This window comes from Castor canadensis, chromosome 13 (assembly GCF_047511655.1).
Source record: "Castor canadensis chromosome 13, mCasCan1.hap1v2, whole genome shotgun sequence".
NCBI lineage: Eukaryota > Metazoa > Chordata > Mammalia > Rodentia > Castoridae > Castor > Castor canadensis.
In genome coordinates, this window is record NC_133398.1 from 63,405,567 (window position 1) to 63,417,541 (window position 11,975).

Sequence of the window (11,975 nt, forward strand, 5' to 3'; positions counted from 1 at the left end):
TTTATTTTAGTATAACAGGATAAAATTTTAGAGGGAGGGGAAGAGAGAGAAACATTTCCTGCCCCTGTGCAGGAAATGGGAGCAAAGAGTCATCTCCTAGTCTTATACTGGAAAACTAGGGGAATAAACTGTGTTCAAAGATAATAGGTCTTGTAGGTTGAGATGGTTGTTAAAACAGGTGGGTCCATCCTGACCCACCCAAATCACAGAGACAATAGGTGTGCTTTAGGACTTCCATTTTTTAGACATGATTATTCTCCACCCATTCAAGGATCCTTGTAACTTGTTAACATCTCAAAGAGGAAAGCAGAAGCAGGTAACTCCCTCTTCCTGTAACTTAGTATCTAAAAGGAGATCGGAGGGGGGTTAGCTGCTCTAGTCCTCCAACCTTTACTTCCTTTTTCCAAAGTTAGAGTCTAGCCTTGTAAATATTTATTGAAATAACATAATTTCTCTGTCTCCTCGTCTATCTAACCTGCCTCAATTAGATATCCTGTTGTGAGAAATATGCTCACCTGTCCAAACTCAAAGAATGGACTCAGAGATATGTGGAGTACAGTGAAAGTGAGACTTAAATGGTGATCTTAAGATTGGGTGCCTGGCAAAGCAGAGACACTAGAAGCAGTTATAATACCATTATATTGTCTAATACAAGTACCTTCCCCCAGTTCCTCACTGGCTGAGTCCTACGGAGTGTACATTCTTTTTCCAGACATCACTTAGATTTTCTATTGGGTTATTTAAAATACGCCTCTTGGGACTGATAAAATTTTAGAGGCAGGCTTTAGGTGGTATCCGTCTCCTTTGTGATGGGAAAGTCTCTATGTGACATATGCCTTCTGGCACCTACACAGTTTTTACCCATTCCCTCATTCTATCATAATTTACCCCTCCCAGTTTAAATTCACTTATCAGTTGCCTCTCCCCCAGCATCTACAAGCTGATAAGGAAGCAAGCTGCTAGGGTTAAATGCTTTGCCTTGAAAATGGACCACCACTGACTTTATTTCTAACACTGTAAACATCATCATTATCCTATGACTTATAAAAAGATCTTATTTGTCTTTAGAATTTTGTTTTACTAATCCATAAAAGGACATATTACTTAGTATTACAGCTTAAAAAGTAAGAAATTATTGATATACCCTCTACAAAGCAAGAATGCTTATGTTGCTGGCTTTGAGTCTTATCCTAGCATCTTGCCACAGAAGGAGGGGGATTCTGTTAGAGAATGATGATTTTGATGCTGCTCCTTTGGGTTGCTTCACACTGAAATGTTTTGAAATCTGAAATTCTGCTTTGCCATTTTCACGAGTTATTTAAAGCATTCCTTCTGCAAACTTGAGAATGATGAGGATTTGAGGGTGCCAAGAACTAGCGTAAGTTGACTGGGAGTGAATTCTTGTTTGGCGTCCTCATATCTTCCTACCAATATCACACTCTCTTGAGGAATGCTAAGAAATTGTGTGGACTTTAGAGATTTTTTTTTCATTGCCTTCTTATTTTCTTAAATATCATGTTTGATTTCACTTTTCTCTCATTTTGGAAAATAATGTTTTAAAAAAAGCTCCTGCTTTTATATTCCCTGAAGTTGATTAAAGATGTCCTCTCTCTCTCTCTCTCTCTCTCTCTCTCTCTCTCTCTCTCTCTCAACTCTATCTTGTTGGGACTTGTGACCATGCAGAAGAAAATAAGGCTTCAAGCCAATAAGCTGAGAGGCTAACATCTATAGTCAAAAATCTAAAACTACTTCTAACTAGGTATATTTCTCCATGAAGATCTGTGTTTGAACTGCTCCTCTCATGGTCATTCCTGACATGATCCCTTTACCTATGTTCTTAAGAATTGTTTTCAGATGGCTCTCCTTCTGTTTACACATTATCTTTTATTGTCAACCATCTTTATCTAACTAATAGCAGATGTTTACCTTCTTGCAAGGAATATGCCTCTAAGGAACGTTGTAAAGTCTCTCCCTTTAAGAAAAGAATCCCTGACATCTTTAGCTCTGAATGAAAGCTCAGTCCTGAGTTCATTCTCTCTCTCTCTCTCTCTTTCTCTCTCATATGCCACTGCATACGCATTTTAATTAATCTCAAATGGCATTCAAAATGAGGTTTACATGTCACCAATTATTTTGAATGAAGGCTTTTTCTTTCCCATTTTAATGTTAAATCATCATCTATCTTTCAACATGTATAGACAATGCAACTGTAATTATTGTAAATAATATATTTTGCTAAGCATGAATTTGGGATGTGGTCAGTTTTGTTGACTGACTTCTTTGTTTTCCTTTTCTTCTAGTAGCTCAAAAAATCAATTGTCTTACTGTGGATGTTTTCTAAAGTAGAGCTACAGAAAAATATTGTGAAAATGACAATGTTGTGCTTCAAATTTTTTATCTTACATTGACTTCCACATCAACACTCTTAAGTTGGGAAGACAAAGAGCGCTTCCCTGATGGCTGGCAACACAAAACTCCTTTGTATTCTGACTCTTCTCTTCCTCTTACAACAACATCAATAAGTATTTCGTGGGAGAGACTAAAATGTCAGTCTTTCCAAAGAACAATCAAGTCCAGTTTATTCTTTGCTCTGTAATTAAAGCCTGTTTCTGTGAAAAAAGTAAAGCAATACTCCAGCAGCCGAAGATAAACTACTGTGCTATTTTAATCTGCAGCCACCCTTTCAACAATATGAACCTTTTGAGACTTGCTACAGTTTTGTAGTCCTGAGCCAATAGAAAAAGATTCATGGAAGACAATAGCGGGTAGTTTAACAGTATTAAAATTGGGTGTCTTCTTCTAAGAGCTTGTTTTAAAACAAAATGCACTACAAAGGAGTTGGATGAAAATGAGGGCTTTGATGAATGTACTGCAACCCCTTAAAAAGCAGATACAGTTTTTCTTTTATACCACAAGGAAGTACCAATTCCAGTCCCAATGCCTGACTTTGTTAGACTTAAGAATATAAAAAAGATACAAGACAGAAAGAGAGAAGAGCTTAGCATTGGATATTAGACATTACCCTGGAAAGGGTTCCTCAGTAAGAGCCAGACTCTTCCTTAGCTGTGGGCCTGTTTGGTGTCACCTTCCTCCTCAGAATTATAGTCATTGCACTTATCTCTCTCTTCCTTTAATCTCAGGCTCCTCCTCCTGTTTGTGGCTCCTAGCTCCCTTTTCTAGAAAAGATAAAATCTCTCTTCCTCATCAATCCAGAAAAACAACCCTTTTTCTTTTTAATACTGGGTTAGTGATCCCTCCATTCAATCCCTCCTTTCTACTTTGATTATTTATATAATCAAAAGGTATATTAAGCACATATGAATAAAATAAAAATAAAAATAAAGGTATATTAAACTGTCAGAACTCTGAGAAAATAAAATTCTGTTGTTCAAGGACAAAAAAGGTGTATTAAAAGGATTTTATACAAATGAGCAGGCTCTGCCCAAGAGATGTTCATTATACCTACCTGTTTTGAACAGGAAAGTTTTTTCTCCTCTCTCCTAAGTCCTGAAAATGTCTTTCCTCACTAGGAGCTACTCCTCCCTGATTAAAAAATTGTTAATATGATTAAGGATTTGTCCAGGATTTCCTGGGAAAAACACCACCTTCATCCATATGTCAGACTTCCATATGTCAGAGTTCTGTTCTAGTGCTCTCTAATAGGTACACAGCACAAGCCACAAATGTAACCCACATATGGAACCCTCAATTTTCTCCTGCTGGTCACATTTTTTAAAAGTTTAGAAGAAAAAGAGGTGAAACTGTGATAATACATTTTATTTAATCTACTGTATCCTTAATTATATCCTTTCTAACATGATTATTAAAAACACTATTGATGACCTCTTTTTCTGTTTTCATATGAAAGCTTTGAAATTCCATGCATTTTGTTCAATTAAAGCACATCCTATTTCAGATCATCTGTATTCAAATGCTCAATAGCACAAGGCTGTTGGCTTCTATACTGGACAGTATACCTCTTTCTTTTATTTAGATAAGACAAATACACAGATGGACTACAGCCAGGCAATAGATGACAATAAACTCTTATTTGCATGAGAAGTTCAATATGCTCTTGGAGCAAGTGGTACAGAATGGTCAGGCCTTGGCCAATAACTGCCCATTTCTATTTCTCTGTCACCCATCCTCTTGTTCCACCTGGACCAAACAGAAAAAGCATGTTTTCCATTCAGTCACACAAGGTGTCCTGCTTCCAATTAGCTGCACCAGCTTCACATGCCAACAAACTCTAAGCAGTGCATACCTGCAGCCATGCCTCCACCCACTTGTTTTAGTACTATAAAGCTTTCCCACCCCCTACCCTTCTTTTAGTCTTTGCCAAAAACTATTGGTAGCAGCTGAGTAACAAATCTTAGGAAGTTCTCATTATAGCCTCTACCTGTTGTTATTTGGGTGGTCTTGGGCTCCATAAGACTTATGCTTCACTTTCAATGATGTTGAAATTCTTCCTTGAGTGTGAAAATTCAGAGGTATGTACTCCATGGAAAGGGGGCACAAGTGGGTGCAAGGGGTATGACCCAAAGCAGGATGGGATTGGATCAGCTATGTTTACCTGGAAGCACACTTATTGAAGCTTTAAAAAAAAATTACTTTCAGGTAGTGATGACAAATGTTTACCAAGATTAAGGCAGAATGTGCCATGATGCCGGTAGAGATCCAGGGAAAGTGTCCTTCTACTCCTATGCTCAGAGGATAAGAGCTTTCCAACAAGGGGAAAAAACAGGAGGTGATATTCCTAGATTTTTCACAGTCCATTTCCCACTCTGTAGCCTGCATCTGATGAAACATTTTAGAACTCTCCAATAAAACTGGCTGCCAATTAAGGGTTTTAGGAGCAGGCAATATGTCTGCCTAATATGTAGGATTAGTACTTTATATTTGGCTAAAACTAAAGTTGGAAGAAAGTGCATAGGAAAAGCTACTTTGTGGCTGCACAAATGGCAAAGTGATATGTATACATGTTTGCAAGCCCAACAGCTTAAATGTTATTTTTAAGACACTAATTAAAGGAAAATTTAATTAAGGCAAGTAGAAAAAGATGTTTTTCAGAGTTAAGCAAAAATATGTCCATTTCTTGTTAAAGAAATTTGAGGAAAATTTTCTCAAATCGTGACTCTCTGCTTAGAATTCTGACCCTTTAAATAATATTAAAGAGGCCAAAATGAAAACCTTTGAGTTTTAAAATTGCTATTAAATGAATCCACTTTCACAGCTAGGATAAGGGAATCATGAGGCATTTAGGAGAAAATACATTTAATTATTTGCAAGGCATTTATGATCTGAAAGTCCAGGATTTCCTATAACTATATTTACTACATTATAGTCATACCTTAACATAAGGAAAGTTGAGAATTTGAAAGGACCTAAATCTCTTCCAGCAGTTCATCACTTCACACAACAAGTATTTATCTGGCATGTTCCCATCTGCTCTTGTTTCAAAATTTATATGGAATGCACTATTTCTCAGGCTCTACTAAAGAAAAAAATGTTCTCGCAATAGTCTTGCTTTGAGATATTATTACATGGTGAGAATGTGTCATTCCTGTCCTGTTAAAAAAAATACACAATGGAAATCCCATGCAAAGAGGAAAATTATATAACCTCATCATGAAGATGAGATTTAGTTCATCGATCACTAATTGAGAAACTTGGCCAACTATTAGTATAAATGTCATTCTCTGTTGGACAGAACACAGAGCAGTGGTTTTGATTTGGTCATAACTTACATCGTCCGTGAGCCTTGATGTCTGCTATCTTACCCATGCAGCAAGGGTCTTATCTAGGATGTGAATTTCATTGGAAAGCTGGCTGTCTTGGAAAGCAGTGAAGGGATGAGAAAGAAAAACTAGACTCACAGCACTAACAGCATTTTCACTCATGAACAGTTCAGATTAACTCATAAACAACAGGAACATTTTCATGATCAGGCAAAGGCACTGTCCTCTGTCTACATTTTTTATCCTGTGGTGTTAGCCTGCCCAGCCAGGGTGAGCTTCTGCCATGACAGTGTGGATACTCAAGCAACTTCTATAACATAGTACTTATCCCTGGGTAGTTATATGTGGTGCTTCATATTAAGGAACCACTGAAAACATTTATTAAGGATAATTTCTTCTTTTTCCTGTTTCAGACTTTTGGACTCTGTTGATATTTATTGAAATAGAAAGTGATAATGAGAGTGAGAGAATGCCTCCTTATTGCTCATTACATACTGCACCATCTTCTCTCTGACCACAGTTATTCTTGGAAGGTGTAACATTCTAAACAGGCTAATTCCCTCCAGGGCTACATCATGTGCCATTTGAAAGTTTCTGGAGATTAAGTCTATGAAAATATATGGCCTTTGTTGCATATTTATGTGACTCACAACTATTGCTGTTCCCCTCTGTTTGGACTTCAGGTTGTCATTCATGATGTGTCACTCTAGACTTCAGGGATTTACTTCAACCCTACCACATGAAAGTCTCTGGTAACATGTCCATCTTCCCTACTAGATTATAAGTGGCTGAGGATATACATTATTTTAATGTTGCTGGTATTTTATTGTAAATTATTTTATGTGCTAACTCAAATTAATCCTCACAAATTATTGTCTATTTGTAATAAGTACATTGATTATTTCATCTCACAGATGAGAGGACTAAGGCATAGAGTAGTTAAGTAACTTGCCTAAGATTTTTTTCAGCCAATAAGCAGCCAAGCCAATTTCAAACCCAGTAGTTTAGCCTCAGACTCTGAGCTGTTAATCACCTACATACAGTACTTTTTCCTGAGGACCAAGCTTATGTTTTCCTTATCTCTTCGTTTGCAGCATCTAGTATGAGGTCTGGAATGTGACCGCATTGAATAAATGTTTGTGGAATTGAGGATGATGTCAAAGGCAGAGTCACTATGCAGTATTTTTCATGCCAGTAGTAGATGCTCAGCTAACAAAATCCTTAAAGCTTACTAAATGCCATATCCCCTTAACAGGCTGATCCTGGTCTTGTCTCTGTTACACCAATCCAAGTTTCTCTTTCTTGCCAGTCTAGACCTTGCTGGGACTATCAATAAAGCAAAGGTGATAACAGCACCATGATTATATCTTTGCCTTCTAATCTATTTCTTGCTCTGATATTTGCATCCTTTAGTCTGTCTTTCTGTTTCTAAATGAAATGTGAGACCTCTGTGTACTAAACAGCAAAAAAGAAAGAAAGAAAAGAAAGCATAACCAGCTGTCCATAGTAAATTCTATAGTGCAGGGGCTGATTTAGAATAACTTCCCCTGTGTGGGTGAGTTTAACTTTGACTCAGTAGTAATCTTCAGGAATTTCACTGGGTGAAGAAGAGATTGTGATCAGAGTGCAATGCTATGTAGATTTAATTTCTACCAGGGGAGTCAGTTCCTTTCCTCTCATAACATTGTTACCTCACCAAGACAACTAAAGTGTTTCCTGCTCTCCCCAATATACTTATTTTGGAAACCAATCAAAGCCAAAGAAATATTCACATGCTTTCTATGTGTTCCCAGAATACAACTGAGTGCTGATGGCTTCAACACTGGAAAGGCAGTGATCCACTTCCAGAAGCAGATATCTAGGTTGCCTGGAGGCCAAGCTCTTTGTCCTAATCAGGAGGCTATTACAGAATGAAGAGAGAGACTGAAACTTTGGCTTCACCACAGATTCAACAAGTGAATCATGAGCATCTAGATTTTGGCAGTGAAGGTACAGTGTGTAAGACAAGACACTAGCTTCAAAAGCTCAAAATCCCTCAGGGGAGACAAATTCTGTCTCTCAATGTGGTCATTGCTGTAATAGATTCTATGCAAATTATTAAAAATTTCAAAATAGATTAAACCAAGCAGGTAGTCCTTAGGTTGCACATCCTTGGAGCCAGTTCGGCACACATGGAAAAGATAATGGGATCAAGTTATGAGACACTGGGAAGGCTTAGAAAGGAACTGATACTAGTATGGCTCTTGTAGGATAACTAGGAGTCTGACATGTGGAGAGGGAGTGAAGGACATCCTAGGCAAGAAAGCAAAAGTTAACAAAATAAGAAAACAGGGTACGCAAGAGCCAGTTGTCAACCTATTTGGAGGATAACAATATGTGTGGTCAAAATATATAGAGTCTTGGACTGGGGGAAGTTGAGGCCAGGGTATTAGGGGCTTAGTGAAAAGAAACCATGAAAGATTGAGGCAAATTATTATTTTTTTTTCTTTTTTGTGGTACTGGGGCTTGAACTCAGGGCCTACACGTTGAGTCACTCCGCTAGCCCTTTTTTTGTATGATGGGTGTTTCTGAGATAGAATCTCACAAATTATTTCCCTGGGCTGACTTCACACCACAACCCTCCTGATCTCTGCCTTATGAGTAGCTAGGATTACTGGCATGAGCCACTGGCACCTGGCTTACAGTTTAATGATAATCCCACCACTTACTGCCTCTGAGATTTTGGGTAAGCAATGTCTCTGAGCTTCAGTTTTTTCTTGTTAAAGTTGAGAATTTATAGTTTTGGCTCAGCCTTTAGTTAGCTATGAGACTTTGAATAAGTCACTTTCCCGCTCTGAAACTTAGAAGAAATAAGAGACTAGGGCTAGAGAAGTGATTGTCAAACAGCTCTGAGGAAGACATGCGTGAGGTTAAGAGACAGCACCTTATGTTTCATCCCTTTCTTCTCCCACACTTGTAAACTGGAGCAGCTTCATGTTTATTGGTGTCACATATAGGTGTATGTGTATGCACATGTATACACATGCATAAATATACATGTGATACATAGTATGTATAACACATACAGCAAATGCTTTATATTACAGTGTATGTGTATGTTATATTACATAACAAATATATGTTGTATGTTTGAAAACATAACTATTATGCATGTATTATGCATTCAGAAAAGTGCCTAAGATTCCATATCTGCAAAAATGGGGATATTAATAACCCCCAACATATACATTAGTAGGACGATTAAAGTCTAAAATATGTGTAAAATACTTCAAAAAGTGCCAATCACAGAATAAGCATTGCTGTGATAGCTCTTTCGTATGAGCCTGAAGCTAAGCTCAAGAAGGCAGGAATATGGGTATGTTTTGTTCACTACCATCTTTCCAACACCAATAACTGCTGTCTCTAAGTGGACACTCAGTTTATTTGCTGACGTGATTGGGTCTACTGTGTGATATTTGCAAAGCCAGTGCTGGAGACACAAAAGTAAAGAAGATAAAATTGGATCTGACCTGTATTGACACAATAAAGGGTCAATTGGAATTAATATTGTTTGTTCTCTCTCTCTTCCTCCCTCTCCCTTCCCTCCCCCTCCCTCCATCCCTCCTTCCTTCCTTCCTTCCTTCTTCCTTTCCTTTTCTTCCTTCCTTTCTTTCCATGTTAGGATTACAGATAAGATTTTGCTTGAAGCAATATTTCCCTCTCTTCTAATAGAAACCTCCAGGAGCTAATGGTCCTAGCTGCCTTCAAAGTTAAGCATTGTTAGATTTTTCTAACATGTGAGAAGCCAGGTAGAAAATCAGGAAATGAGAGAGGTATCATCAGGTAGCAGGGATCAATCTGGCTAAAACTTTGGGAAGCTGGAAATAGAGAGCAAGAATAGATCTGTTCTATGAAAATGACTTTTCCTCATAGACTCTATTATCTACATTCCTTCTGTGTTCACCGTAGGAAGTACAGAAGGAAGAACATGACTCTGTCCTCCAGGAACTTACAATGGATTGTAGAAGACAAGGTAGAGACACTTGAGCTCAATAACAGCAGGGTCTTTCCTTCATCCACTGCTGCCACTAGCACATACATCCACAGGGAGACAATGTGAATGGATGGGATTGGATTTGTTCTAAGAAGGTTTAAGAAGCACATAAATTTAGCAAAGAAAGGAGAATAGACTCTGAGGTGGCAGAAAATCATCCTGGAGCAATTAGTTAAGCAGCAAGCATTGCTTTCTTGGAGTAAAGGACATAAATAGGTGCTGGTGCATCAGAAAGCAAGCACTCCGGAGGCAATTAAACAGGTTGGCAGTTGCACCACGGGTTACTTCCTGTTACTCAGAGGCTGAGTATTTTCATAGCAGCATTTCTTTAAACCTGTGAGGCCATATAATGTTATCCATTTTTCAATATCTGTGCTGCAGTAATCATTTAACCCTACAAGGGCAAAGAGAAGTAAATCTAAGACTCACAGGGCAATCGTAACTCATGTCGCTCATATGCGTTCATTTGGTTTCTAAGAGGATTGCTTATTTTTTGGCATGTGCAATATGTAAGAGTTTTTTTAGAATTAGTTTAAATTGTCCTCAGTCAGAAATATGTCACACCACAGTCTTTTCCTCCAAATTAGTATTTTACTCAGTGGCACACAGCCTCTGTCATTAAACCCAAAATTAAAGAACATGAAACAATTAACATTTTTCATTCCTTCTGGTTCTATTTTGCTGTGCTTTCATTTGGGGGAGGGGGAATACTTTAGGTTCTCAGGGAATCATTTGAATAATGCTATCGTTCTAGTGATTTGGAAATTTTATCTTCTTTAAACCATGTAATTGTGTACTAAACAAGGTGGAGAAAATGCCTTTCACTCACATTTTTCCAGTGCAGAGGTGTGATGAAACTGAGATAGTAAAGACTGATGTCTACTGGGTTGGCAGTCGTTTTATATTTACTTGGTCTATGAGATTGAAATCAGATTGGAGGCTCCCTATCCAGGAATGTATTATTTGTTATCTAAATAACTATATGTGAGCAATCAGATATGGATAAGATGTTTCCATTATCATTGTGTATGTTAGTTCTGATTCATGAGGTCCTGACTTCATCTACTGTGGCTGTATTGAAGTTGCTCTTTTTGGTTATGTGTATTTGTGATGGTTGGACAGGAGATTTGCACTAGTTAACTTCTCAACTAGTAACAACAAAAGAAAACTTAATAAGAGAAAATGCATTTGTGTATGGTCTTGATTAAAAAGACAAATCCATTGCTTGATAAGGAATTATGGAAGAAAGGCACAAAGAATTCATGAAGGCAGCAGAAGTTTGTTTTGTTTATGCTATATAAACCTCAAATTCTAAAATGCCAAATTGGGAACCATTATATTTCCATTCTTCTTTCTGGGATCTGTTGTCAAGTTATTGCTAACAATCCTAGCTTCAGGTTAGCAAGTAGATAAAAACAGTACAGGATGCAACCTTTTTTCTTTTGTCATACAATTTCATAAACTGTAATTGACCTTAACATTGAAAACAGAAATATGTGTATCTACCAGTAATTACAGTATCAGTCAGGGTCCTTATTTGGAAGCCTACAATTGGTTTTAGTAATTTAAACAAGTAAATATTTTCAAAAGGAGTACAGCAAAGACACTCTACTGATACCATCGGGGGCCTAAGCACCTCTCGGTTCTGAGTGTTTCAGGTTGTTGATGAATTAAATGAAGACTTGAACAAAATGCACGGAAGTAGCAAGCAATGGGTAGATTTATTGAAAGTGGAATACACTCCCACAGACAGGAGAGGACTTGATTCTCTGTCAGAAGAAACTTGAGGCTTTGATTCTCTGTTAGAGTTGTAATTTAAGGCCAAAGCTGGAGCTGGGGTGGGGGGCTGAAAATGGTGTCATTCTGGTGATTGATAGCTTTGATTGACAGAAGATATTATATAACTTACCTTTGACTGAACATATCTCTACCCATAATGCATTTTGTTATAATTACATCACGAGATACAGTCCATATGTATGAACTTTTAAGTGTGTGTGTGGGGGGGGTGACTCAAAAGGTCATCTGATGCACTAGCTCCAGGACTTTCCCTTCTGCACAAATATCCTCTTTTATCATGATGGGGTGGCTATTGAGTTAACAACAAAAAGGGAGTTCTTAGGATGGATTTTCCTAACCAGATGTCTCTTGAAGAGGGTGTGTCCTAGGCAGGACTTGGGGCATGTTCTAGGTGGGACTTTTAT